Source organism: Bos javanicus, chromosome 29, assembly GCF_032452875.1.
Source record: "Bos javanicus breed banteng chromosome 29, ARS-OSU_banteng_1.0, whole genome shotgun sequence".
Lineage (NCBI taxonomy): Eukaryota > Metazoa > Chordata > Mammalia > Artiodactyla > Bovidae > Bos > Bos javanicus.
The window spans coordinates 48,470,407-48,496,898 of NC_083896.1; the positions used below are offsets into that span (position 1 = coordinate 48,470,407).

Genomic DNA, 26,492 nt, shown 5'->3' on the forward strand with positions numbered 1-26,492 from the left:
CTTCCTCCTCCAAATCCCACCCCAGCCGACCCTGCCCCTCCCCACCGTGCACCCCACTGTCTCACTCAGGGCACGTCACATAAGTGGAATCGCACAGTATGAGACCTCTTACGTCTGGCTTCTTTCACTTGGCATAACGTTCCTGAGGTTCATCCATGTTGCAGCGAGTGTCAGGGCTTCACGCCTTTCCATGGATGAATGATATTCCCTCGGACGGATGGACCACGTGTGTTTATTATCCATTCGTCTGTGGGTGACGTCAGTGTTTCTGACACTTAGGATCTACTGGAAGTAATGCTACTGTGAAGACTCACACGTGTCCGTGCCTCCTGGGCAGACACGTTTGAACATGTGTTCATGCCTCCTGGGTACGTGCCTGCGAGTGGAACCGCTGGGTCTGCTTAACTCCTTGAGGACCTGCAGCCTGCCCTCCTCCGTAGGCAATCACAGTGGCAGCGGCGTGGCTGCAACAGTCACTCTCTTTCATCAGTTGCCATTCAGTCCTCAAGCTCTTTGCCCCTGTGCTTATCCAGTATCGCCCCCATCTTACCAATAAGGAAACAGAGACATAAAGAGGTAGAACAAGTACCTAAACCAGAGAGCCAAGCCATGGCAGAACCAAGATGTGATGCTGGATCCAGAGTCCACTCTGTGAAATACTGCTGTGCAGTGACGGGTGAACCCTGCTGTCAGGATTGTCCAGACCCTTGATGGGACTCCTGGGAGGGCACCTCTGAGCCCTTGAAATGTCCTCCTGAGAAACTGTGTTTATATGAGGCCATGAGCCACAACAGGTCATTTATACTAACAACATGGTTTATGGGGAGGGCCCCGGGCTTGACGGAGGGGCTGGAGACTAAGCTCAGCCTGCAGGTGGTCCACCATGCCTCTGTGACCGACCCCCAGTAAAACCCCAGGACTCCCTAATGCTCCCCGGGGAGGATTCCTGATTGGCAGCAGCTCACGTGTGCTGTCACACAGGGCTTCTGGAAGAATCAAGTGTCGTTTGCAAGAGTCCTCTGGGACAGGACAGCTGGGAGCTGGCGCCTGGTCCCCCTGTACCCTGGCCCATGACCCTTTGCATCAGCTGATTTCACCTGTGTCCTCTCTCTGTAACGAAGTGTGACTACATCAGCTTGGCTGAGTCCTGGGAGTCCTTCTAGAGAATCACTGAACTTGCGGGTGGTCTGAGGGCCCCCGAACAGCCGGTTCTGTAAGCGACTGTAGCTCTCACGAGCAGAGCTGCAAGAGAGAGGTGGGGAATCTGATACCTGTACCAGCAGGTAGGTCACCTGCATAGAAGTAAAACAGGTAAATCTAAAAAAAGAATCAAATACCACAGAGAGGAAATCTGGAGAAGCCTGCTCCCAGAGTAACCAGAGGACCAGGGCAAGCACCCTGGCTTGCGGGCATGTTTCCTGGCTCGAGGTGGCTGCAGGAACAATGCCTCCCCCCACCCCCAAGGCAGGTAACGGGATCCGACTCGCTTCCCGTCTGCACTGCCCAGAACAACTGCCAACTCCCAGGTAATGTGAGCCTGTGCGGGCAGGGACCCGGTTCCCATGGACAAGTTCTCAGGTGACGGGCTCCCCACGTGAAGACGAGGACACAGTGCTGCCCGGGACTCCAGACACACGTGTGCATCACAGACACACACTGGGCGTCTGTCCCCCGCCAGCCACTGCTGCACTTTTAGGGCAAGCCCCACCCAGGTTTCACCTGGACCCCTCAGCCGCGGCCTGACCAGAGACACAGAAGCAAGCCCGGGGGCGTGCTTCCCGTCACACGGACTAGTTCCCTCCCTGGACGCTGCCACAGAGCCAGTCCTGGGCAAGGGGTGCAGGATACAGATGCCACAGAGACATCATCTCGGAAAGGGCGCCCCCTCCACTGCTGGTGAGGATGCAAAGAGATGCAGCCACCACAGAGAACAGTGCAGAGAGTCCTCAAAAACCACAGTTAAGTTACCGCATGACCCAGCAATTTAGATTCCTCTAAAAACAGAAGTATCATATGATCCAGCAATTTCACTCCTGAGCAGATATCCAGAGAAAACTTTCATTCAGAAAGATACACGCACGCCTGTGTTCACAGCAGCCCTATTCACAATGGCCAAGACGTGGAAACGACCTAGATGAATCAGCAGATGATGGATAAAGATGCGGTACATATATACAGTGGAATGTTAGTCGGCGATAAAAAAGGAATGAAATTCCGGTCGTCTGTAGAGACGTGGATGGACCTAGACTCTATCATACAGAGTGAAATTAGTCAGGAAGAGAAAAACAAATATCATAATGCATATTCGTGGAATCCAGAATAATGGTACGGATGAACCTAGTTCCAGGGCAGGAATAGAGACACAGATGTAGAGAATGAACTTGTGGACACAGCAGGGGAAAGGGACGGTGGGATGAGTTGGGAGATTAGGACTGGCATGTATAAGTTACCAGGTATAAAACAGACAGCTGGCAGGAAGCTGCAGTACAGTGAAGAGCACGGAGCTCAGTCCGGTGCTGTGATGACCTAGATGGGTGAGAAGGAGGGGTGGGAGGGAGGCCAAAGAAGGAGGGGGTCCATACACACACATGGCTGATTCACTCCACTGTACACCAGAAAGTAACTCAACACGGTAGACCAATTATATTCCAAAAAAATAAAAGGATGTGCAAAAAAAAAAAAAAAATACCCAATGGGCCTGAACTACATTCCAACATCCTAGTCGCTGGATTAAATATTACTTGAATCCACTTCGTGACTATGAAAGAGCTCTGATTAGTGGAACCGCTCTCTCTAAAAACATCCAGGGAGAATGAGCGCTGGAAGGCGACTGTGTACCTGCCATTCGGGTGGAAGGAATAAATACAAAAGAGGAACAGGAGCGTAAATATTTAGAGAACGTGGAACAGCAGCCCTTCCTTCCATCCCCGGCTGTGCTTTTCTGACAGACAGGTAAATTGCCCTATTTTTCCATCCATGGCTACGGGACCACAGCAAAATTACAGAGACCGGCTCACTACCTAGGCAAACAGGCAACAATTTGTAATAGAATAAAAATGTCAACAGAAAAAAGAAAAAAGAAAGAAAAGGGGACAATTTGCATCCATGCAAACACCCTGAGTTTTATTTCCAACTGTCCGAGAGAGGGAAAACCTCATTTGGCGGAAGGCTGATGTGTTTGTTCTGGTGAGCTACATTCTGCCTTCTCCCTTGTTCCTTCCAAGAAAAGGTTTAGTCAACGAGTTGGTGACCCCCCGCAGTTCTAAAGCCTCACGGCAGCTGACCCTTCCAGGAGAACTGGACCACAGGCTGGCATCAGCCCCTGCCCAGCTGGGGCTTGTGTGAGACCCTCTGCTGGGTGCATCCCGGGGCTGTAGAACAGCAGGGAGTTCCAGAAACCAGGCTCGCAATCGGATTCCCCCAACACAGCCCCTTGGAGCTGGTTCACAAAAACCATCCCCCTGTGAATGTGTGGTTAAGCCCCGGTGTCACCAAACCTAGAAAATTCCTGATGTGGCTACATGACTTTTTTCTTCTGAAACAGATTGTTATTGGTGCTCTGTGGTTTCGTTGCTAAGCATATCTGACTCTTTTGCGACCCCATGGACTGTAGCTCACCAGGCTCCTCTGTCCATGGGAGGGATTCTCCAGGCAAGAACACTGCAGAGGGATACACATACATTTACAGTCACATGAACACCACTTTACTTGCATTCACTCTCACCAGGCTCCTCTGTCCATGGGAGGGATTTTCCAGGCAAGAACACTGACGTGAGATACACATACATTTACAGTCACATGAACACTACTTTACTCTCACTCTCATCTAACTTCTTTCTTACCAGGAAGCTGTCTCTATGAACCTCAGTAAATCCAGCCCCACCCTGAGACCAGATACTAACTCACTCCATCGGGTTACTTCCGCTCGCTCGGCATGGGCTCAGAGGACAGACCCAGCTTCTGCTGGGAGAAGCCAGGACACACAGCCTGCTTGGCTCAGAGAAACCACCCTCCACACCTCAATGCGGGCAAGCCCTGCGCCAAAGATCTCGCTCAGCAGCCTCGGGCCTGGAGGTAAAAATATCTCAGGGAACAGAGACAGCAACGTGTGAGAGCACATAATCAGTGCCTGGGATCCTCAGACACACGACACACACCCTGGGGCCAGGGCGGGAGCCCCGCTAACCTGAGGGCTGGCCCGCTGCTCAGGCGCCAGGGTTTAGAGGCCTCCCAGGAGACTGCAGGCCTGGAGGCCTCCCTGCCCCCAAGGAAGCTGAGCGGGGCTCCATCAGGACAAAGCGTCTCTTTCCAACTCTCCAGCACACAATCTTGGACTCAGTGTAACACGCAAACACGTCACCAATTCTTTTTTGAAAACAGCTTGGTGAAGATCTAATCCACATGCCATACAACTCACTTGCTATTCAGTCACTCAGTCGTGTCCGACTCTTTGTGACCCCATGGACTGCAGCATGCCAGGCTTCCCTGTTCTTCACTGTCTCCCTGAGTTTGTTCAAACTCATGTCCATTCAATCAGCGATGCCATCCAGCAATCTCATCCTCTGTCGTCCCCTTCTCCTCCCGCCTTTAATCTTCCCAGCATCAGGGTCTTTTCCAATGAGTCAGCTCTTCACATCAGGTGGCCAAAGTATTGGAGCTTCAGCATCAGCATCAGTCCCTCTAATGAATATTCAGGACGGATTTCCTTTAGGATTGACTGGTTGGATCTCCCTGCAGTCCAAAGGACTCTCAAGAGTCTTCTGCAACACCACAGTTCAAAAGCATCAATTCCTCGGCACTCAGCCTTCTTTATGGTCCAACTCTCACAACCACACGTGACTACTGGAAAAAACCGCAGCTTTGACTGGACAGACCTCTGTCCGCAAAGTAACAGGCTGTCTAGGTTTGTCATAGCTTTTCTTCCAAGGAGCAGGTGTCTTTTAATTTCATGGCTGCAGTCACCATCCGCAGTGATTTGGGAGCCCAAGAAAATAAAGTCTGTCACGATTTCCATTGTTTCCCCACCTATTTGCCATGAAGTGATGGGACCAGACGCCATGACCTTCATTTCTTGAATGTTGACTTTTAAAACAGCTTTTTCACTCTCCTCTTTCACCTTCATCAAGAGGCTCTTCAGTTCTTCGTCACTTTCTGCCATAAGGATGGTGTCATCTACATATCCGAGATTATTGATACTTCTCCCGGCAATCTTGATTCCAGCTTGTGCTTCGTCCAGCCTGGCATTTCACATGATGTACTCTACATATAAGTTAAATAAGCAGGGTAACAATATGCAGCCTGACGTACTCCTTTCCCGATTTGGAGCCAGTCCATTGTTCCATGTCCAGTTTTGCTGTTTCTTGGCCTGCATACAGTTTTCTCAGGAAAATACAATTCAGCGGGCTTTCCTGTGATCATGGAGTTGGGTAGACCATCACCTCTGTCCACACTAAAACAGTTACACAGTCTCAAGAACACCATAATTCTCAGCCATCACCTCCCAAACCCCCAGCCCCACCACCCCTGGCAACCACTCATGACTTTCTATCTCTACAAATTTGCCTTTTGGGGACATTTCATATAAAATGGAGTCACATGCTATAGAATCATTCAACTCTCTTTTATCTCTTTTCTTCGATTCTCTTTTGCAAAAAGCCTTGTCCTTGGCACAGTTCCATGAATTCTATGCCTGAATCACTTCAAAATACAAGACTATAATACACTTGAACCTCTCAGCATAGTGTCCATCTCAAAAAGGTTTTCATTATGGGATTTCTCTGATGGTGCAGCAATTGAGAATATTCCATGCAATACAGGGGACATGGGTTTGATCCCTGGTCAGGGAACTAAGCTCCCTGCATGCTGCAAGGCCACACACCACAATGAAGACCCATCACAGCCAAAATAATAATTAAGAAAAGGTTTTGTTATGTCCTCAGCTTTCACTGAAGTCAAACAGTATATGAAAACTACTGGGGCGTTCCTGGTCAAATGCCAACTGAAGACACCACTTGAGAACGTTCCTCCTAGACAAGAGCACTGAGAAAACCTGTTCTCCAGGTGAACTCATACTAGAAAAGAGAGCTCTGCTAGCCCAGCTTTCCCTTTTCCCCCTGGCTGCCAGGAGGCTCAGAGATAAAGCACACATGTGGCTGCAAAGCCACGCTGTCATCCCAGGAGCTGGTCATAGCCTGATGGTTTTGGCAGAGTTTTAATGGTCTTAACCCAATGTTACAGTCCATGGATCCCAAAGAGTCAGACACGATGGCTCAACTAAGCACAGCACAACTCAACATTAAATCAGAGTTCTCAGGGGGGCCCGTAGCAGAATCACTTGGTTAGTAAGCTAACAAGGCAGATTCCTGTTGAACTGGAGGAGGCCTTAGAACCTGCGATTTCAACAAGACGCCCAAGAGTTCTCATTCTTTGGCTCAGGTTCCAAGTCAAAAACTAAATAACACAGCCCTTTTCCTAGGACTGGGATGACCCATTTGGGTCAACAAACCCAGTTCTTCTTCATCCTCGATCATCCTCACCCCTGCGGGGAGCATCGGTGAGTTGGCCCAGGTGCTGCGTGCAGGGGCTGTGGTAGACGCGGCCGGCACGCACACACAGCCCAGGGGAAGGGCTCCGCCTGCCGAGATGACAACATGGTCCTCAGCTGAGAGATCTGGGAGGATCTACATGATGAGCACAGCGACCAGCACGGCTTTCCCGAGACCTCATGGCCTCCATCTCGGTCCTCAGAGGAGACCAGCAGCTCCCGTGGGGACTCCGGTCCACCTGGACCCATTCGGCCTTCTCGACGTCACACTCCAACCCCGGGGCTCTGTGAAGCCCGAGGTCATTCCGGCATCAGCTCTTCGGGTCCCCCTCCCGACTCGGGGGGATGTTTCCCTCCCCACCTCTCTCAGTGGGCGACCAGGTCTAACGTGTTTGGAGGAAGCGGGGGGCAGAGGAGCAGAAGGAAACCCAGGGGTGCTGGGCTCGTTCCCACAGTGGCCCCAAGACGCCCGAGGGTGCAGCTGCGTCCTGTGCAGGCCCTGGGAGCCGGGGGCATGGTCTCAGAGAGCGTGCAAGGGTGGAGACGGGGAACCCTCCTGGGAGGTGGGGTCTCCAGACAGTCAAGGGGTCGGGAACCAGGAGGGGAGCCGCACAGAGCAAACGTGAGAACCGTGCATCTGGGGTGGAGCCACTGGGCACAGGAAACATGCCCATGGAAGTGTGGAGCCGCATGCTGCCATGAGGGGTGAGCATGGCCTGGCAGGTTCCCTGACCCCTCAGGCCTCCTTGCTCCCTCTGCCCTGGTAAGACGTGCAGGTCCTGGGGCGGCCGGAGCAGAATGTAACCACCCAGAAAGACCAAAGGCAGGAGGAGTGTGGGCAGGGCTTGGGGTGCCCACTTGACCTCCAGGCCTCGGAAGCAATGGAAGCGCTGAAAGTGGACGTTCGTGGGGGACACTCTGAATGTGTGGAACACTCGGGGCACTTCTGTGGAGCTCAGCAGTGTGCGCCCGGCGTGCGGACTCAGGCTCAGTCTGGCCGAGAGCAGGGGTGCTCAGGGCTTTCCTAAAGGAAATCAGTCCTGAATATTCACTGGAAGGACTGAAGCTGAAGCTGAAGCTCCAATACTTTGGCCACCTGATGCGAAGAGCCGACTCATTGGAAAAGACCCTGACGCTGGGAAAGACTGAAGACAGAAGAAGGTGACGACAGAGGAACTGAACTGAACTCAACTGAACCAAACGCCTCTCCCAGCAGTTTACCTGGGGGGGCGCGTTCTGCAGACAGTGACAGGGTGATGGAAGTCCTGCCCACGCCAGTGCCAAGCCCGCTCCCCAAGATCTCATCTGGGCCACGGTGACCTGAGGAAAGGGCATCACATCTTCCCGTGGTGACCAGCTAGCCATCAAGGTAAGCCTGTTCAAATCCTTAGCCCTAGCCACACACAAGGCCCCACTTCCCTTCCTCTTCACTGAAATATGACCCTGTCTCCCGACCACAGTGAAATCAGGATTCATGCGGTAGATGACCGTCCAGGGTCTGCTGTGACAAAGGGCCCCAGGCTGGGCCGCTCAGAGCAGCACAAACGTATCGTCTCCCAATCCTGGAGGCTGAAAGTCTGGAAACAGGTTCACGGGACGGAAATCCAGGCGTCGCAGAGCTGGCTCCCTCCAAAGGCTCTCGGGGAGGGGCCTTCCGGCCTCTTCCGGCCTCCAGAGGCTCCAGGTATCCCAGCTCATGGCTGCGTCCCCCAGCCCCTGCCTTCACGGGTCTCCTCTGCTCAGACCTGCCTGTCGTAAGGCCTCTTGTGACGGATTAAAGGCCCAGTGAGATAATCCTGAGTAATCCGTACATCACAGGACCCTTAGGGTTCATGGTGAAGGACAGAGAAGCCTGGTGTCCGTGGGGTCGCAAAGCGTCAGACACAAGTTAGTGACTGAGAACAGCTTCATGAAAACGGAATCTCTGCATTCGTCCAAGCGAGCGCTGTGACTCATGGGTGAGAATTCACTGACTTGAAAAGACCCTGATGCTGGGAAAGGCTGAGGGCAGATAGAGAAGGGGACGCACGACAGAGGAGGAGACGGTTAGAGGCATCACGTGAACTAACTGTGCATTAACTCCATTACTCTAAAGTGAAACCCTCTGCCACCCATCACGTGACATTCTGGCTGCTCCCTAAATTACCACCCGAGGGTCATTTTCCATGTTTTTCCGAATGGCAGCAGGAGGGGATCGCTTCCAAAGGCCTGAAACTCAGAATCCACACCGCTTTGCTACGTGATGACCGTCTCCACTGCAAGGGGACATGGTGGCCAGGATGGGGTCGTGGGGCGCCCACGCAGGGGCGTCCACGATGAACAGCGGCCTCTAGGACATCCGGAGGTCGCTGAAGGGCAGGGTCCCTTCGCGGGACACCGGAGGATGCAGGAAAAACAGCTGAGAGGGAGATGAAGCGCGCAGAAAAACCCGGGCCTGATGGAGAATTCTGCCTCCGTTCCCCCAACCCACTCAGGACGTAGCACTTCCTGGGTTCACGAAGACTGACCCCTGAGAGACGGAAACTGCCCCCCTCCATCCACAGCACAGGACCACCATCCTTCTCCAGCTGAGAGGCCTTGGGAGGCTGCCCTGGGGCTCATCTCTCTGTGAACACCCGGCCCCCCGAGGCCCCCTGTCCTGGAGATGACCAACGTTGCGTGGGAAAGGCACCCTGGCCGGCAGAGCAAGCTGACAGCGTGTCCACTCCGGGCCTAAAGGGTCGCCCGATCCAGCCGTTCTTCCTCTCTTCCCCTGGCACATCAGTGACCATGGCCACAGAGACGGATTCTGAGACCACAGCCCCCACCACTTGGGGCCAACGGAGAGGAGTTCCCTAAGAAGCAGCTGGAGGCCCAGCCCTGATGCAGGGTTCCCAACGCCAGGCCGGGGACAGGCAAACGCTCGGGTCGAGTGATCAAGGGGCCTTTTCTCAGAAAGGAGGCAGGAGGAGGTGAGCGGGCCTTGGTACAAACCCAGGCCCAGGGAGGTTCGACCTGGTCATGAGCTGACAAGCCCCCAACCCGGCCTGGGGCAGACAGCACCCCAAAAACGCAGAAACATGCTGCTGGTGGGCTCAGTGCCCTGCCCCGGCTGCCACCATAACAAACCTAAGCAAGGCCCAGGTCCGGAGCCCGAGGGTGGGGACAAGGCCACGCAGCTCACCCAAGTGTGGGACCTTCCCGCCAGCCTGGACACCTCCTTCTCCGAGCCTGCTCCGCTGCTAGAGGAAAGGGCGGCCACAGCCTCTGCTTGAGCCACCCACGGTGTGCACCCACCTGTCAGCTCTCTGCGGAGCCACGCGAGTGAGCAGCCGTGGGGAATTGGCGCCAGGGGCTTCCCCACAAGGGAACTGCATGCAGCTTCTTGGACAGACAGAGGACAAGGGGACTGCAGGCTCTGCCTTCTTGGCTGGAAGAGCAGGGCTGGTCCTCCCGGAGCCCCATCACCACCCTCCTGCCAGGACAGTGCCCACGTGCACCCAGGGGAGGGCGGGAGCAGGGGCCAGAGAAGCAACTCGGGGCATACGGGGGGACAACGACCTTTCCGGAAGGCTTGCACAAGGACAGGGAGAGGGGCTGAACTGGATCTCAGGCAGGACTGGAGGCCTGAGAAGCCAGGGGTAGCAGCACCCACCCCCCACAAGCTGAAGGTGACCAGGGCTGGGGCAGTGGCCCTGACACTCCGCTCCTGCCTGGGCTATTTGTAAGCCTAGGACGTTCTTCTCCTTCTCATCGGAATCTGAGAAGATGCAATGGGTCTCAGTGTTCTTAAGCAGAAAGCAGCGATATACAAGCAGAACATAAACAGATACACAGCACGTCCATGTATTAAAATCTCGCTGGGGTGGACAATTTGGAACAAGGGTCTAAAACGTCTCCTTGGATAGGCGATACATTTTTTCAAGTCTGAAAAATATGTCCGAGCAGGAGCGGACCTCACAGACCTGCCTTTCTGGTCCCCAGGCTGGGCGGCCGAGTGTGACAGCAGAGAAAGCTCGGGGTGTGCAGAGCCAGGACTAGGCGGAGCCTCTCAGGACCAGCGAGGCAGGGAGCAGGGGGTCTCACCGATGGGGGCCCAGGCCCTCACCCAAGGATGGCGGTCAGTGCCCCTGCCTCACGAGGTCGGCCGTGGTGAAGCCCAGTATCCAGGCCACACTCTGAAAACACTGATTATAAGCACATATTACAGATAAACAACACCAGAGAGGGCACACAGGAGATGGTCAACATGCAACCAGCAATGGGCGTCAGACTGCAAGCTCAGAGCACGTCTCAGCTCTGCCGAACCTCAGGTTGTGGGCTTCCCTCTGTGGTCCCCGCGCTGGACACAAGCCCGCATCTCCTGGTCCAGGAAACAGCGGAGGCAGGGCGCCCGTCACACCTCCTCCACCATCCACCCTCCCAGCCAGGACATCTCGGAGCAGAGATGAAAAGCCGCAGTCCCGGTGAGTCCCCCCAAGGTCACACTAACTGGGCAACAAGGGCAGGTGTGTACTTCCAGCACCAGGACAATCCCCCCGCAACTCTGACTCAGGCACTGGGGCCCTGGCCATGAGGAACTGCCATCCTCTGGCCGAGGTGCCAAAGTGGGGAGGCAGTCCACACCACAGCACTGAAGATGTTCTAACTCACCAGAGGCGCTGGCAGACTGGGCCCCGCAGGAAGGCTTCTCGGAACCAGAACCAACCGTGCTCCGATGGGTCAAGGCAAGGAGACAGGAGACATGTCCAGAGCTGTGAGAGACAACCAGGGCGCGGTCAGACAGAGGCTCCACGAGGACACGGAGGTCAGAACTGCAAGCGCTCTGATGCCTGCGAGCCGAAAACCAGTGGCTGCGTTTCTGCTTCCTGAAAGATGGCATAGACACACTTTCCCCCACTCCTCCCAAGACGTGCAACGGAAACCCCAGGATGCTGCACAAGAAACAAACCGAAGACTCTGAGGGGTGGAGAGAAGGCAGGCCGGTCGGGGCCCAGGGGTGCAGGCGGTGGAGAGAAAGCAGGCCAGTCGGGGCCCAGGGCTGCAGGGGGTGGAGAGAAGGCAGGCCGGTCGGGGCCCAGGGCTGCAGGGAATGGCACAGCGTTCGCTTCTCTGAGCTGGGTTTTTGCCTCTTATCCCAGATTGGCAGCTAAGAAGCCGGAGAGCCAGAAACACCAGTTGCTGTCCTTCAGTCGTTCAGTCGTGTCTGACTCTTTGCGACCCCACTGACTGCAGCACGCCAGGCTCCCCTGTCCTCCACTACCTCCTGGAGCTTGCTCAAACTCATGTCTATTGAGTCAGTGATGCCACCCAACCATCTCATCCTCTGTTGCCCCCTTCTCCTCCTACCCTCAGTCTTTCCCAGCATCAGGGCCTTTTCCAGAGAATCAGCTCTTCACATCAGGTGGCCAAACGACTGGAGCTTCAGCTGAAACATCAGTAGAAGCACGAAAAAAAAAAAGCTGCAAAGAATGACTACTCTCTCCAGAAAAAAACCAGGAAAATGGCAGCGAAACAGGAAAAAAAAAAAATTCAGACAATCACTCCACTACTCCACCTGGATGTCACAGAAGAACTGCGGCCCCCACCCTGAGTCCCAGGAGCAGAGGCCAAGGGGGGAGCCTGGACTTCCCCTCGCGTGGCCGTCACAGGCACTCAAACCTCCACGGGGAGGGAGGGGGCAGATAAACCAAGCCATGGAGCTGGAACTTTCTTCCCCGCCAAGCAGGCACGCATCCTCCTCCAGTTCCACAGTATCAACGCAGACACCACACGGAGCCTGGATTTCCGCACACACACGGCACGCCCCCATCTCAGTGAACGAGGTCAGAAGAGGGCTGACAGAGAGTCGGGACCCTCCCCGTCGCCAGCAAGTGAGGCCATGCCCACCTCGTATCCGTGGAGGCCACGTGGGAGCAGGTCCCCTCCCCCACCAGCAACAAGGGCCCTCCCCACTGGGGTGTCAGCGGGGGTCAACCGAGGACCCTGGCCGTCTGCAGGCAGTAACGAGGCAGCACAGCTTCCCTGTGACGTCCAGACAAACAGGCTAAAGCAGCAGGCTCAGCGAGGCCCGCAGCGCACGACAGAACGCGCAGCTGTGCACATTTCCACTGAAAATCACTCATAATCCCCCAAACCAGGAGATCTCAGATGGGTGAAGCACAGCCGGCGGCTGGCAACGCTCAGGGGACAGGGATGTCAGCGCTGAATCTGAGTCTGAAGCGGCAAAACCAAAAATGCCTCGACACGTGAACACCCTGAAAACACGTGAAAACAGAAAACCTCACTGAAAAACGGAACAGAAAATCACAACAAGGAAACACAGATCTTCCCTGATATATGATGGGGTGACATCTGGGTAAACCCATCATAAGTAGAAAATATCATAACTCGAAAATGCACATAATACACCCAACTGGACATCACAGGTCAGTCTCACCTCCTTTCAGCATTGTCAGAACACTTTCATTAGCCTATGGCTGCACCGAATGATCTAACATGAAGCCTACTTTATGACGACTTGCTGACTATCTCACTACATTTACCGAAAACTGTCCTGAAAGTGAAAACCAGAACGGTCGTCCGGGTGCAGAGCGGTTGCGCGTTGGCCGCTCACCCGTGACCACGTGGCTGGCGGGAGCCGCGGCTCACTGCTCCCGCCCACTACAGAGGATGGTTCCACGTGTCACAGGCCCAGAAAGATCAAAAGTCAAGATTCAAAGAAGAGTCTCTACCAAATACGTCACTTTCACACCATCAGAAAGTCATGCTGCTGTACAACAGAAACTAACACAATGTTTTAAGTCAACTACACTCCAGCAGAAGGGCTTCCCTGCTGACTCAGGGGCAAAGAACCTACTGCCAGTGCAGGAGACAGAGGTTTAATCCTGGAGTCGGGAAGCTCCCCTGCAGAAGGGAATGGCAACCCACTCCAGTACTCTTGCCTGGAGAATCCCATGGACAGAGGAGTCTGGTGGGCTACAGTCCATGGGGTCGTGAAGAGTCAGACATGACTGAGAGACTAAATATCAACAATGCTCCAGTAAATTTGTTTTTTTAAAGAAAATACAGAGCAGGAAAAAAAAAAAAAAGAGTAATTGAATATCAAAGTCTAAGTTCCCATCTCAGGAAGCTAGGAAAAGGTGAGGAAAATAAATCCAAAGCAAAGGTTTGAAGGAAGGAAGGAAATAATCAAAACAGTGAAGATAAATAAAAACAAAACCAAAAAAACAATAGAGAAAATCAATGAAATGATGAGCTGGCTCTTTGTAAAAGTCAATAAAATTGACAAAACTAACCAAAACAGACAGAAAAGGCTCAAATTACCAATTCCAGGAATGTAATGGAGGATATTATTATAGAGCCTGCAGGCACCCAAAGGATAAACAGCTCCACACGCTTAAGTTAGACGATACAAACGAAAGAAACCAATTCTTCAAGAAATGCAAACGGTTACAACTCATTCTGTATGAAATAGGTAATCGGAGAAGCCCTACAGCTATTAAGAAGATTGAGTTCCTCATTATAAAACACATGCTTTTGTAAGAAAGAGGAAATCTCCACACCCAGATAGTTTCACCAGAGAATTCCGGGAAATGTTCAGAGAATTAGGATCAATTCTATACAATATCTGGAGTAGGAAATGGCAACCCATTCCAGTATTATTGCTGGAAAACTCAAGTGGACAGAAGAGCCTGGCGGGCTGCAGTCCATGAGGCTGCAAAGAGTCAGACACAACTGAATAACTGAGTATACACTATACAATATCTTCCAGAAAACAGAATCCAGTATGATCATATTGGTTCCATAAAATCAATTGGATTTTGTTTTCTGGAAGATACTGTATAGTATAAGAGACGGACATGACTGAGCGACTTCACTTTCACTTTTCACTTTCATGCATTGGAGAAGGAAATGGCAACCTACTCCAGTGTTCTTGCCTGGAGAACCCCAGGGACAGAGATGCCTGGTGGGCTACTGTCTATGGGGTCACACAGATTCAGACACGACTGAAGCTACTTAGCAGCATGATACTGATACTAAAACTATACGAAGAGAAAATCACAGGCCCATATCCGTCAAATATAGATGGGAAAAAAATCTTTAACAAAATATTAACAAATAAGAGTTAAGCAATTACTGTATAAGAGAAGAATTATAGATCAAGACAAGTAAGGTTTATTTCTGGAATGCTGGGCTGGTTCGATTTTTTTTTTTTTTAATTAACTTATGTGATATGCTATACCAATAAGTTAAAGAAGGAAAATTACACAGTCAAAGCAATCAATGCAGAAAAAGCACTTGACACAATTCAACATCTGTGACAAATTCTCCCCCCACAAAAAAGGAAGAAGGGAAATTCTTCAACCTGATCAAGAGCATCTGCAAAACTTCATGTAATCAGTTATTCCAAATAGGGAAAGACAAAACGCTTTCCTTCTGTGACCAGGAACAAGGATGTCTGCTCTAACCGTTTTCACTCAACACAGCAGTAGACGTTCCAGGTAATAGAAGAGGCAAGAAAAGAAGATACAAAGCATACAGACCAGGAAAGTGAAAGTGTTAGTCACTCAGTCGTGCCCGACTCCTCAACACTGTGGACTGTAGCCCACCAGGCTCCTCTGTCCATGGGATTCTCCTGACAAGAGTACTGGAGTGGGTAGCCCGTTTCCTACTCCAGGGGATCTTCTCGACCCAGGTATCGAACTCGGGTCTCCTGCAATCCTTTACTGTCTGAGCCACCAGAGAAGCCCCCTGATCAGGAAGATAGAAATAAAACTGCCCCTATTTGCAGATGACAAGACTGTAGAAAATTACAAGGAATCTCCAAGACAACTGCTGCTGCTGCTGCTGCTAAGTCACTTCACTCAGGTCCAACTCTGTGTGACCCCATAGACAGCAGCCCACCAGGCTCCCCTGTCCCTGGGATTCTCCAGGCAAGAACACTGGAGTGGGTTGCCATTTCCTTCTCCAATGCATGAAAGTGAAAAGTGAAAGTGAAGTCGCTCAGTTGTGTCCGACTCCTAGCGACCCCATGGACTGCAGCCCACCAGGCTCCTCCGTCCATGGGATTTGCCAGGCAAGAGTACTGGAGTGGGGTGCCATTGCCCTCTCCACTCCAAGACAACACTTCCTACAAATAATGAGTTGAACAAGGTCACAAAATACAGCATCAACATATAAAAGTCAACTGTATCCTCCTATACTAGCAATGAACATGTGGACAACCAAATGTATAATCCAATACCATTTTTAACTTCTCAAAAAACTACTTAGGTGTGAATGTAACAAAACTTGTATGCTGAAGTCTACGGAAATCAGTGAAAAATAAAAGAACATCTAAGGGCTTAGGCTTCCCCGGTGGCTCAGACAGTAAGTGCAAGTCACTCAGTCGAGTCGACTCTTTGTGACCCCATGGACTATACAGTCCATGGAATTCTCTAGGTTAGAATACTGGAGTGGGTAGCCATTCCCTTCTCCAGGGGATCTTCCCAACCCAGGGATCGAACCCAGGTCTCCCGCATTGCAGGCAGATTCTTTACCAGCTGAGCCACCAGGGAAGCCCTCAGACAGTAAAGAATCTGCCTACAGTGCAGGAGACCAAGGTTCAATCCCTGGGTCGGGAAGTTCCCCTGGAGAAGGGAATGGCAACCCACGCCAGTATTCTTGCCTGGAGAATCCAATGGACAGAGGAGCCTGACGGGCTACAGTCCATGGGGTTGCAAGAGTTGGACACGACTTAGTGACTGAACTACCACCACCAACCCGAGCCTTACAGAATGACCCAGCAATCCCACTCCTGGGCGTATACACAGACGAAACTTATTCAGAAAGATACACGCGCCACCACCCAGTTCACAGACGCGCTATTCACAGTAGGCAAGACGCGGACGCAACCTAAATGTCCATCAGTAGAGAATGGATGAGCACTTACATAAGTGTGGAATCTCAAAGAATGACAAAAGGAACTTATCCACAAACAGAAACAGACTCACAGACAGAAAACAAACCTTGGTTCCCAAGGCGGAAGGGGCGGCGGAGAGGATAAATAGGAGTTTAGGACTAATAGACACACTGGTTTAGTCACTCAGGCGTGTCCAACTCTTACCACCCCATGGACTGTAGCCCGCCAGGCTCCTCTGTCCCCGGGGTTCTCCAGGCAAGAGTACTGGAGTGGGGTGCCATTTCCTTCTCCAGGGGAGATAGGTAACACTATTATATAGCAAAATAGATGAACAACAGAAGCATATTGTATAGCACAAAGAACTGTATTCAATATTTTTAATAACCTACAACAGAAAAGAACTTAAACAAGAATAGATATATATCCATCTTATCCACCTATGTATAACTGAGGGCTTCCCTGGCGGCTCAGTGGTAAAGAATCCGCCTGCCAAGGCAGGAGACACAGGTTCGATCCCTGGGTCAGGAAGATCCCCTGGAGAAGAAAATGGCAACACGTTCCAGTATTCTTGCCTGGGAAATCTCATGGACAGAGGAGCCTGGCCAGCTTCAGTCCATGGGGTCGCAAAAGAGTTGGGACACGACTTAGCGTCTAAACAACAGCAATGCATAACTGAGCCACTGTGCTGGACACCGGAAACTAACTCAGCATTGTCAATCAGCAAGACTTCAATTAAAATAAGTCAACTCAAAACAGATCACGGGGGACTTCCCTGGCGGTGCAGTGGTTAAGACGCCAAGCCCCCAATGCAGGGGGCATCAGTTCAATCCCTGGCTGGGGAATAAGATCTCACACGCTGTGCGGTGCAGTGTAAAAAATTAAAAATAAGTAAACAATAAATTTTAAAACTTTTTGAATAAAATTTAAAAAGTTCTTAAAAGGATGAATCATGGACTTAGATGTAAAATGCAAAACTATACCACTTTGGGGGGAAAAAATTCTCATAGGAGACAATCTCTAGGCTCCAGGGTTAGGAATGCCGAAAGGATGTCAAAAGCACGAGCCACACACAGAAAAGCTGATAAATCAGACCTCAAAAAACTCAAAACCTTTCGTTCTGTGAAAAAGAGGATACAGATACAAATCACAGACTGGGAGAAAATGCCTGCAAAGCGCACATTCAACAGAGGACTGGTGTCCAGAGTATAAAGAGCTCTCAAAACTTAACAGGATTTAAAAAAAAAAAAAAAAAGACCATCCAATTAAGTCAGGGAGAAAAGACATGCAGAGACATTATACAAAGGAGGGCAGCCAGATGGCAAAGGGGCACACGAGACGATGTTCAAAACACCATCAGCCACTAAGACGAGGCAAGCGAAGACCTCAGGGAGACGTCCCTACACCAGCCCAGCCAACGCAGGACACAGTAACACCCAACGCTGGGGAGAAGCTGGACAAGCTCTCACGGTGCCGATGGGAATATAAAATGAAACAGCATGCAGGAATTGCAGCGCTTTCTTAAAAATCTAAACACGCAGCTACTGTGCAACCCAGAGACGGCACGTGTGGGCATTTATCCCAGAGAAATGAAGACCAACGTTCACACAAAACCCACAACATTAATGCTTGAAAAGTAGAAGCGAAAGTGTCCGTCGCTCAGTCATGTCCAACTCTTTGTGACCCCATGGACTCTGGCCTGCCAGGCTCCTCTGTCCATGGGGTTCTCCAGGCAAGAATACTGGGGTGGAGCCACCTCCTACGCCGGGGAACCACCAGGGAAGCCCCTCTACAGATCTGATGACAGAGGGGCCAACTCCAGAGAGCTGATTGACTGCATAATTCCATTTCTGCATAACTACTGGAATAAAATTATGGAGATGGAAGACAGATTAGGGGTTGCCAGGGGCTGAAAAGCAGGTGAGGCAGGAGGGAGTCTGTGAGAGACGCTGGTGCTGATGGCGACGCTTGTACCCTGACCATGACATTGTCAGCGTCCTACTAAATGTCGTCACTTGGTTCTGCAGGATACGACGTGTGGGGCAGACAGGGTAGAGGGTACGCAGGATGGCTCTGGATTCTTTCTTACAACTGCAATTATTGCTAAAATAAAGAGGTTCTTTTTATTTTATAAAGTACGTCGTGTAAAACAGAACAAATGAAGTTACACAAAGCTGCCTGTGACCGAAGATACATGATTGTATTTCAAGGCGTGCACCCAAACTTGATAAAACATTAGGTCCGGGACTTCCCTGGTGGCCCAGTACTTAAGGATCCACCTGCCAATACAGGGGACATGGGTTTGATCCCTGGTCTGGGAAGATTCCACATGCCCCCGAGCAACGAATAAGGCCAGGTGCTCCGGAGCCCATGCTCTGCAACAAGATAACCCACGGCAGTGAGAAGCCCGAGCACAGCAGCCCAGAGTGGCCCTGCTCGCCGCAACCAGAGAAACGCCCTCGTAGCAATGAAGACCCAGTGCAACCAAAAATGAATTTTTAAAAAATTTTAAGCTTAACAAAAGGCACATATGACCACCACAAAACCTGACCCCTAATCTTCATAGCAGCTCTCTTCCTCACAGCCAAAAAGTGGAAGCAATCTGTACATCCAGCAACCCACGAGTACATGAATAAAACGTGATCCGGCCACACCACGGAGCCGCACTCAGTCCCGACACTCTGACACACCACACACCGGATGAACCCTGAAAACAGGACGCTGAGTGAAGGAAGTCAGTCACAACGGTTCCATTTACATGAAACGCTGGGAGCAGGCACACGCAGGGAGACAGAAAGCAGACAGGAGGCTGCCGAGGCCGGGAAGGTGGGGATGGGAGTCGGGGGCGGGCTGTTCACAGGTACAGGGTTTGTTTCAAGGGGGACAGAAATGTCCCAGAATTACCTGGGGTAACGGCTGAGCATTCTACCCTTCATGTGGACTGCATGGTACGCAAACTACATCTCAAATTGCTGGGGGGAAAAAAGCGAGCAGCGACTGGGTTCTAGGAAATTTTAAAAGCGCCCACTTTACAGCAATCCTCCCTGTCCCCGCTGGAGAATAACTATTGAACTGTTTTAAAAGGTTAGCCTTCAGCATTCTGCAGCTATTTTTAGAAGTGCTCATCATTCCTGGGGAGATGGAAATCGTAATTATGAAGCGTCCTGAAACAGCTCTGTAACCCTGAGGACTCACCCCGGGCACAGAGTGGCCCGGTGTCCTGGGCTGGGAGTCAGGAGGCACCAGCCTGTGCCCCATCCCCAGGGACACCCTCCACATGAGCACAGTTCCTGGAATCCAGCTGCCTGGTCTGCAGCTCTACTCTACAGCCACCCCTGACCGTGTCCCAGCTAACTGTGTGAGATGGGAATGCATGAGGGTCACCCTAGCCCTGGAGATTAACAGAGCAGGCACAGAAGGCTTCCCCTGAGGGCCCCATCAGAGCACACGTCACCACCTCTCTCTGATCCAGAAAAGGCAGGAATGGCCCCGTGACTGCAGGTCCTTTCAAGAGGGAGGAACCTGGTTCTGCCAAAGGTGAACAGAAGCTGTTTCATCAAAAACTAAAGTACAGGAATGGACCCAGCAATACCACTTCTAGGCGTATACTCTGAAGAAATCAAAACTGAAAAAGACAGACGGATGGATGGATGTGAGAGTTGGACCATAGAGAAAGCTGAGCGCTAAAGAATGGATGGCTTTGAACTGTGGTGTTGGAGAAGACTCTTGAGAGTCCCATGGACTGCAAGGAGATCCAACCAGTCCATCCTAAGGGAACATGGATGGATAAAGAAGCTGTGGTGTATACATACAATGCAACACTACTCAGTCATAAAAAGGAATGCACTTGAGTCAGTTCTAATGAGGTGGATGAACCCAGAGACTGTTATACAGAGTCAAGTCAGAAAGAGGAAAACAAATATCGGTTATCAACACATCTACAGGGGCTCTAGAAGGATGGTCCTGACGAATCTGTTCGCAGAGCAGCAGTGGAGATGCGGACATAAGAGGACAAACTTGTGGGCAAGGGTGGGGAGAAGAGGGAGAGGGCGAGGTGAGTGAAGGCAGCAGCACGGATGCATCACACCAGCGCATGCGCTCAGGGAACTGCAGCGGGGGCTGGAACAACCTAGCGCGTGGGAGGAGGCGGGAGGTGGGAGGCAGATTCAAGAGGGAGGGCACAAATGTAAACCTACGTTAATTCATGTCAAAGTACGACGGAAATCAAGCCAGTATTACAAACCAATCAATCAATAAATAAATATTTACCAAAAAACCCAACCAGTACAGGAATGAACCCAGCAATACCACTCCTCGGCGTATATTCTGATAAAACTAAAACTGAAAAAGACACATGGATGTATGGATGTGAGAGCTGGACTATAACGAAAGCTGAGTGCAGAAGAATTGATGCTTTTGAACTGTGGTGTTGGAGAAGACTCTTGAGAGTCCCTTGGACTGCAAGGAGATCCAACCAGTCCATCCTAAAGGAGATCAGCCCTGGGTGTTCTTTGGAAGGACTGATGCTGAAGCTGAAACTCCAGTACTTGGGCCACCTCATGCGAAGAGCTGACTCATTTGTAAAGACCCTGATACTGGGAGGGATTGAAGGCAGGAGGAGAAGGGGACGACAAAGGATGAGATGGTTGGATGGCATCACCGACTCGATGGACATGGGTTTGGGTAGACTCCGGGAGTTGGTGATGGACAGGGAGGCCTGGCGTGCTGTGGTTCATGGGGTCGCAGAGTCGGACACGAATGAGCAACTGAACTGAACTGAACTGAATGAGAATGAACGCTCCTAGCAGAATCATGCAGAACAGTCAAAAAGTGGAAACAACCCACAGTCCACCAACAGAAGCTGGTGGTGGGCGGTGGCGCTCAGTCATGTCTGACTCTGAGACCCTGTGGACTGTCGCCCACCAAGCCCCTCTGTCCATAGGATTCTCCAGGCAAGAACACTGGAGTGGGTTGCCACTTCCTGCTCCAGGGGATCTTCCTGACCCAGGGATCGAACCCACATCTCTTGCGTCTCCTGCACTGGCAGGCAGATTCTTTACCACTGAGCCAGTAGGGAAGCCGAGACAGAAGAACAGAGGAAACGTGCTCCACCCACACAAGGGAAGAGAATTCAGGCGTTAAGAGGGACGCCGCCCTGACGCGGCCACGAGGTAGACGAACACTGGAAACGTTCTAATCACTGAGAGAAGCCAGACACAAACGCCCTCCCGTCGAACCAGCCGCTTACATGCAATGTCCAGAGCAGGGCAGTCCGCAAAGACGGAAGAAAGCAGAAGGGCGGCTGCTGGGGCTGCAAGGATGGGACTGTTCGTGGGTGACGGAACCAGGACTTTTTGTGCTAAATGCCACTGAGCTGTACACTTTTAAATGGTTGGTTTTATGTGATCTCACCTCAATAATAAAGAACCTCATTCGCAAAAGCGCACAAGGGTTCGGAGTCCACTTCATGGAGAAAGGGAGGAGAGAAAACCTGAAAACAAGGCCAAATGCCAACATTCTCAGGGATGAGGAGGAAAGCAGGAAAACACCTCCATCAGCTTCTGTCCCAGCACCTTTCTGAGGCTGACCTTCCCGCGACCCTCCGGGAGTGCCAGAGTGTGGACAGCGCCTCGCCACTGTACTGTCTGTGCCACGGCTTAAAAGTCTGGGGAGGCAAGAACGTGACTTCACCTGATCTACCCATTCTCCCGACGAGAAAACTGAGGCCGGGCTCCCAGAGCTGCTGAGCAGCCCCGCCTGGACCAGAGCTCCCACTCCTGCCTTTCTGCCATGGCCCCTCCGCTCCCTCTGAAAATCGCTCATCACAAAAGAAGACCCTGTGGGTCCCTGACCTCCGGAGAACACTCTCAACTCTGCTTCTGCTCTGGCTCCATGACAGAGAGGGCAGAAGTGCAGGTGCAAACGAGCCTCATAACAGCTACCACGTGAGATCACTCAGGAGCGAAGTTAAAGTATTAATTACGCCCGCCAGCTGAACCACAGAGCCCGTGACCCCTGAAAGCGTGAAACCCCAGCTGGGCCCTCGCTCGTGAGTGTGATGGCGACCAGCAGCGGGGGGACTAGATGCAGACAGGGCTGCCCCTAACCCACCCAGGGCACGCGCCTCCTAGTGCCCTGGCCTTGGCCAGTCTACTCGCTTCAGCCAAACGGGCCAGAGCAAAGGGACGCACGGGCGCTTGCTCCCTCTTGCTGTTCTCAGGGACCCTGAGACCTCCCAGGGACCAGGCCAGGCTGGCCTGCCAGAGGGGGGCGGCGAGAGCTGGATGACGCCGTTACCACCCACCCCCAGCCAACAACTAGCCCACCCTAGCGACGTGAGTGACGCCTGCTCACCAGCCGACCACGGCTGAACTCAGTGACCACAAGAAGCACCCATCCCCCTCCTGCTCAAATGGTGAGATAAATAAACCAGGGGCTGGCAAACTGCTGCGCATGGGCCAAATGCGGCCCACGGCTTGTTGCTCTAAATAAAGTTTTATTGGGGCACAGCCATGACCATTTGTTCGCAAAATGCCCATGACTGCTGTTGCTTTGTAGAGAGACTTTACAACATAAAGCAAAAAATGTTTACTCTCTGGCCCTGAAATGAGCAGTTCTCATTTTACCCTACGTTCTGCAGGCTTTTGTTACGCAGGTTGGTAGCTGACAGACTGCCATCTAATTGTTACTGATCAGGTCGGGGTGACCAGCCCCACACGGTGGAGGAGCAGGTGACGCCCAAGGTCACACAGGTGGTTCACGCAGGCAGCGGCCACAAAGCAGAACGGAGCTGTGGCTTGTCCAACACCAAAGGCCCTACCTGCCCTGCCACAGTGCAGGCTTTCCAGAAAGGGCTCCTACCAGGATCACTGATTTAATACATACTCCACCCCCACCTTCCAGGCCCTCCCCTCCCTCTTCAATAAACAACTGCAGGATAAAGTTTCAAATGAACCAAAAGCATTGCCAAAAAGACCCACTTGGAACAGTCCCCACCTCTCCCTGGAGATCCTGGGGGGTGGGGGGGTGTCAGCCCTGCTGGGAGCCCCCCAGGGGACCTCCCTAATGCACAACGGAGCAGAGGAGCTCAGGTGTGTCCCCAAGGCTTTCGAGGACCCCTGCAGGGGCAACTGGTACCCAGAGAGGTTGCTGGGTCCCTGCCCCCACACTGTCACCCTGAGCCCCCCATAAACCCAATGCGCTCACAGCTCAGACCAGAACCTGTGCAGAGACCAGACGGGGCAGGAATCCACAACGGGGCCTGCACAGGAGGTGCCAGCAGGAGAGCGGAAGGGAGTTCACTGACTCGACCCGCACGTGGCCCGGGTCCAATCGGAACAGCTCGAGCAGACAGGTGTTGCCAACGACGGTGATGTGAGCACCTCACGGCACACGCAGGTGGATCTCCATGAGATGGGCTGGGACCTGGCGCCCTTTGCCACCGTGCCCACACCTGGACGCACCTCTACTCCAGCAAAAAACCATCGGGAACTGAAAACAGCACTGCACGGGCAGTTGGGGCAAATCCTGCACGAAAGATACAAAGAGACCAAAAAACCCAACTGCCACTTCTGAAGAGCAGGGAGCAAGAGCAGGGCACTGGGCAAGCCCCACACTCAACACCACCGAATGGGCAGGCAGACCACCTAAGCCACCCGTGTGACCCCGGACACACCTACCCTCACCTCATGTGAGCAACTAGCTCCTTCCCCCTCAGCGAAGAAGCAAGGGAACCTGCCGGTTGTTCCTGCTCCCCCTGCTGCAGCAGGGGCCCCAGTAAAGACCCTGTGTGGCCTCTGATCAATTTCTATTGATTAAGAAGGCCAAGAACCCTGGTCAGTAACAACAGTCTCAACTTTATGTAGGGGGTTTCATTTAATGGTCAACGTCGCCAGAGATATGTCATTACCCCATTTTCAGGAAGAAGAAACTGAGGCCCAGAGAGGTCAGCTGGCTGGCCCAAGGTCACACAGCAGTCACGTGTCAGAGCACAGGCACCACCTGCTTGGAGGACACCAGAGCATGCATGGGGGGGCCAGTCAAATACTCCCCAAAGCTGCAAAGACTCAGGAGCAGGAACAGAGACATAAAATCACGGGAGCCCTGCTCCATCCTGGGCTGCGATACTCCCCACACGGACGCTGGACACCCCCGACCACAGCCTTGGAGGAGGATGCTCTGATCACTACACACACACATTCCTGCCAAGACAAAGGCACCGTCCAGGCTCTGGGACGGCTGGAGTCAGAAGGATGCTCAAGCTGAACCTGCCTTCATCCTCGTCCCTCCTCCCAGAGGTCGGGGGACGGGGCTACCCAAACACAGAGGCGCTGGGCAGACTTCACAGTAAGTGGTCAGCAGAGACATCAGGATGGCCAGACACTGGGGGAGAGACGCAGGACAAAACGCTCACATCCCTCCAGCTCTGAGGCTGTCCTGGTCAAAGCACAGAGGCACCTGCTGGGCTCAAAACCCCAGTCACTGCACCTCTCTGGGCCTCAGTTTCCCCTTCTGTAAAATGGGTATAAAAATACTTCCTCCACCCCCAGGGTGGACTGTGAAGACGCCACGAGATCACAGGCATGGAAGTGCCTGGCACAGGTAGGCAACGACATGTATTCTGACAAAAGCTGGCAATAAAATGCAAATAATAATAAGCTACCCACAATAATGCAATAAAATGCAAATAATAATAATCAAGCTACCCACAAAGATATACATAACTTTTTTATTATTTTATCTTATTCTATTCTATGTGATGGCATTGTTTATTACGATGAAATTAAGTAAGCCTGGTAAAGAAATCATTTTTGCCTCAAGACATGGAGCATCATGGCACTGGCTGAGTGGTCCGTTACCCTGGAGGTATTTCCTGTCTTCTGGGAAAGCCCCAAAGCACCCCTCCTTCCCACAGGTCACTGACCCCACAGCCAAGCACGGGTCACGTTTCACTGGGGAATCTGTGCGTTTCAGGTGACTGCACACCCCGGTGGCCTGAGCGCTGTGCAGACACTCCAGTGGAGGCCAGAAAACTGTCCGTGTGTCCAGGGGCAGCAGTGAATGTTACATAATAATAATCCTGTTCTGTCCAGGGGCAGCAACGAATGTTAGATAACGATGCTACTACTCCCAGGCACTTCCGGTAAGAATCCAGGTGTTTTGGGGTTTTTTGAGAATAAACCCCAAAAGTTATTTCACTGGGCCTGGTCTGGGTGGAGTGTCTACACTAACCCACACGGGCCTCAGGGTTTAGGGGAAGCCGCTCAGCCCTGGGGGTCGGGGTCCCGCAGGAAACCTACTGGGACTTGTCTAGGTCCCGTCTCCTTTCTGAGGCCCAGTGTTCTCCCAAAGGCTGGACCTGGGCCCCCAGCACCAGCATTCTGGAACCCTGATCCACCCTGGTTAGTTCTGGGGTCCCCTCTGCCCCCAGTTTCTCTGAGAGGTGGGATTGAGCCCACCCTGGAGTAGAAAGCTGACAAAAGAGAAGTTCTCACCTCTCTCCCTGTTCCTCCAATGAAGTCCTACTACTGAACCCAGGAATCACCTCTGCAGAAAGGGGGCTCCATCTGAGAACAACACGGAGGGATGCCAGGTGGAAGCAGGAGGGACTTGGGGCGGGGGCGGGGGCAGGGGACGAAGAAATAAGGAAGCCGATCCCAGCCCGCAGTGAGGGACAGCTACAGAATTGAAGCCACAAATGTAATTTTCAATTCCCAAGTAGCCATGTTTCAAACAGAAAAAAGAAGAAAACCAGTTGAAATGAATATTTATAATATATTTTCCGGAATTCAAGACATGTTAAACACTGACATTTCAACTTGCGGCACTAGCCACGTTTCAAGGGCTCAATAGCTCCGTGGGGCTGGCACCACCATACTGAACGAACACAGCTGATCGGCGCCAACCTGGGTGTCTCGCCCAGAAGGCAACAGTCCCGTACGCACAACGTAAGGCACTGGCTCAGCGGTCCGGCATCACCTTGGACTGGCTGAGCCCGCGGGTCCGGCCTGTCTAAGCTTGATCCTCCCCGATGGGGAGCCCTGAGCTGACCCATCCCTCTGAACGGAC

The 26,492-nt window shown here is 52.3% G+C and overlaps 1 protein-coding gene across 4 annotated transcripts in view; it reads right to left on the reverse strand.

The window, feature by feature from the left end:
• Positions 1-26,492, reverse strand: part of SHANK2 (SH3 and multiple ankyrin repeat domains 2) — a 560,952-nt gene that overhangs the window by 516,840 nt on the left and 17,620 nt on the right. For all 4 annotated transcript variants that reach the window (XM_061407335.1, XM_061407333.1, XM_061407336.1 and 1 more), the window contains exon 2: positions 11,177-11,277. The gene's annotated coding sequence lies outside the window, so the exon portion shown is untranslated. The remainder of the gene's footprint in view (positions 1-11,176; positions 11,278-26,492) is intronic.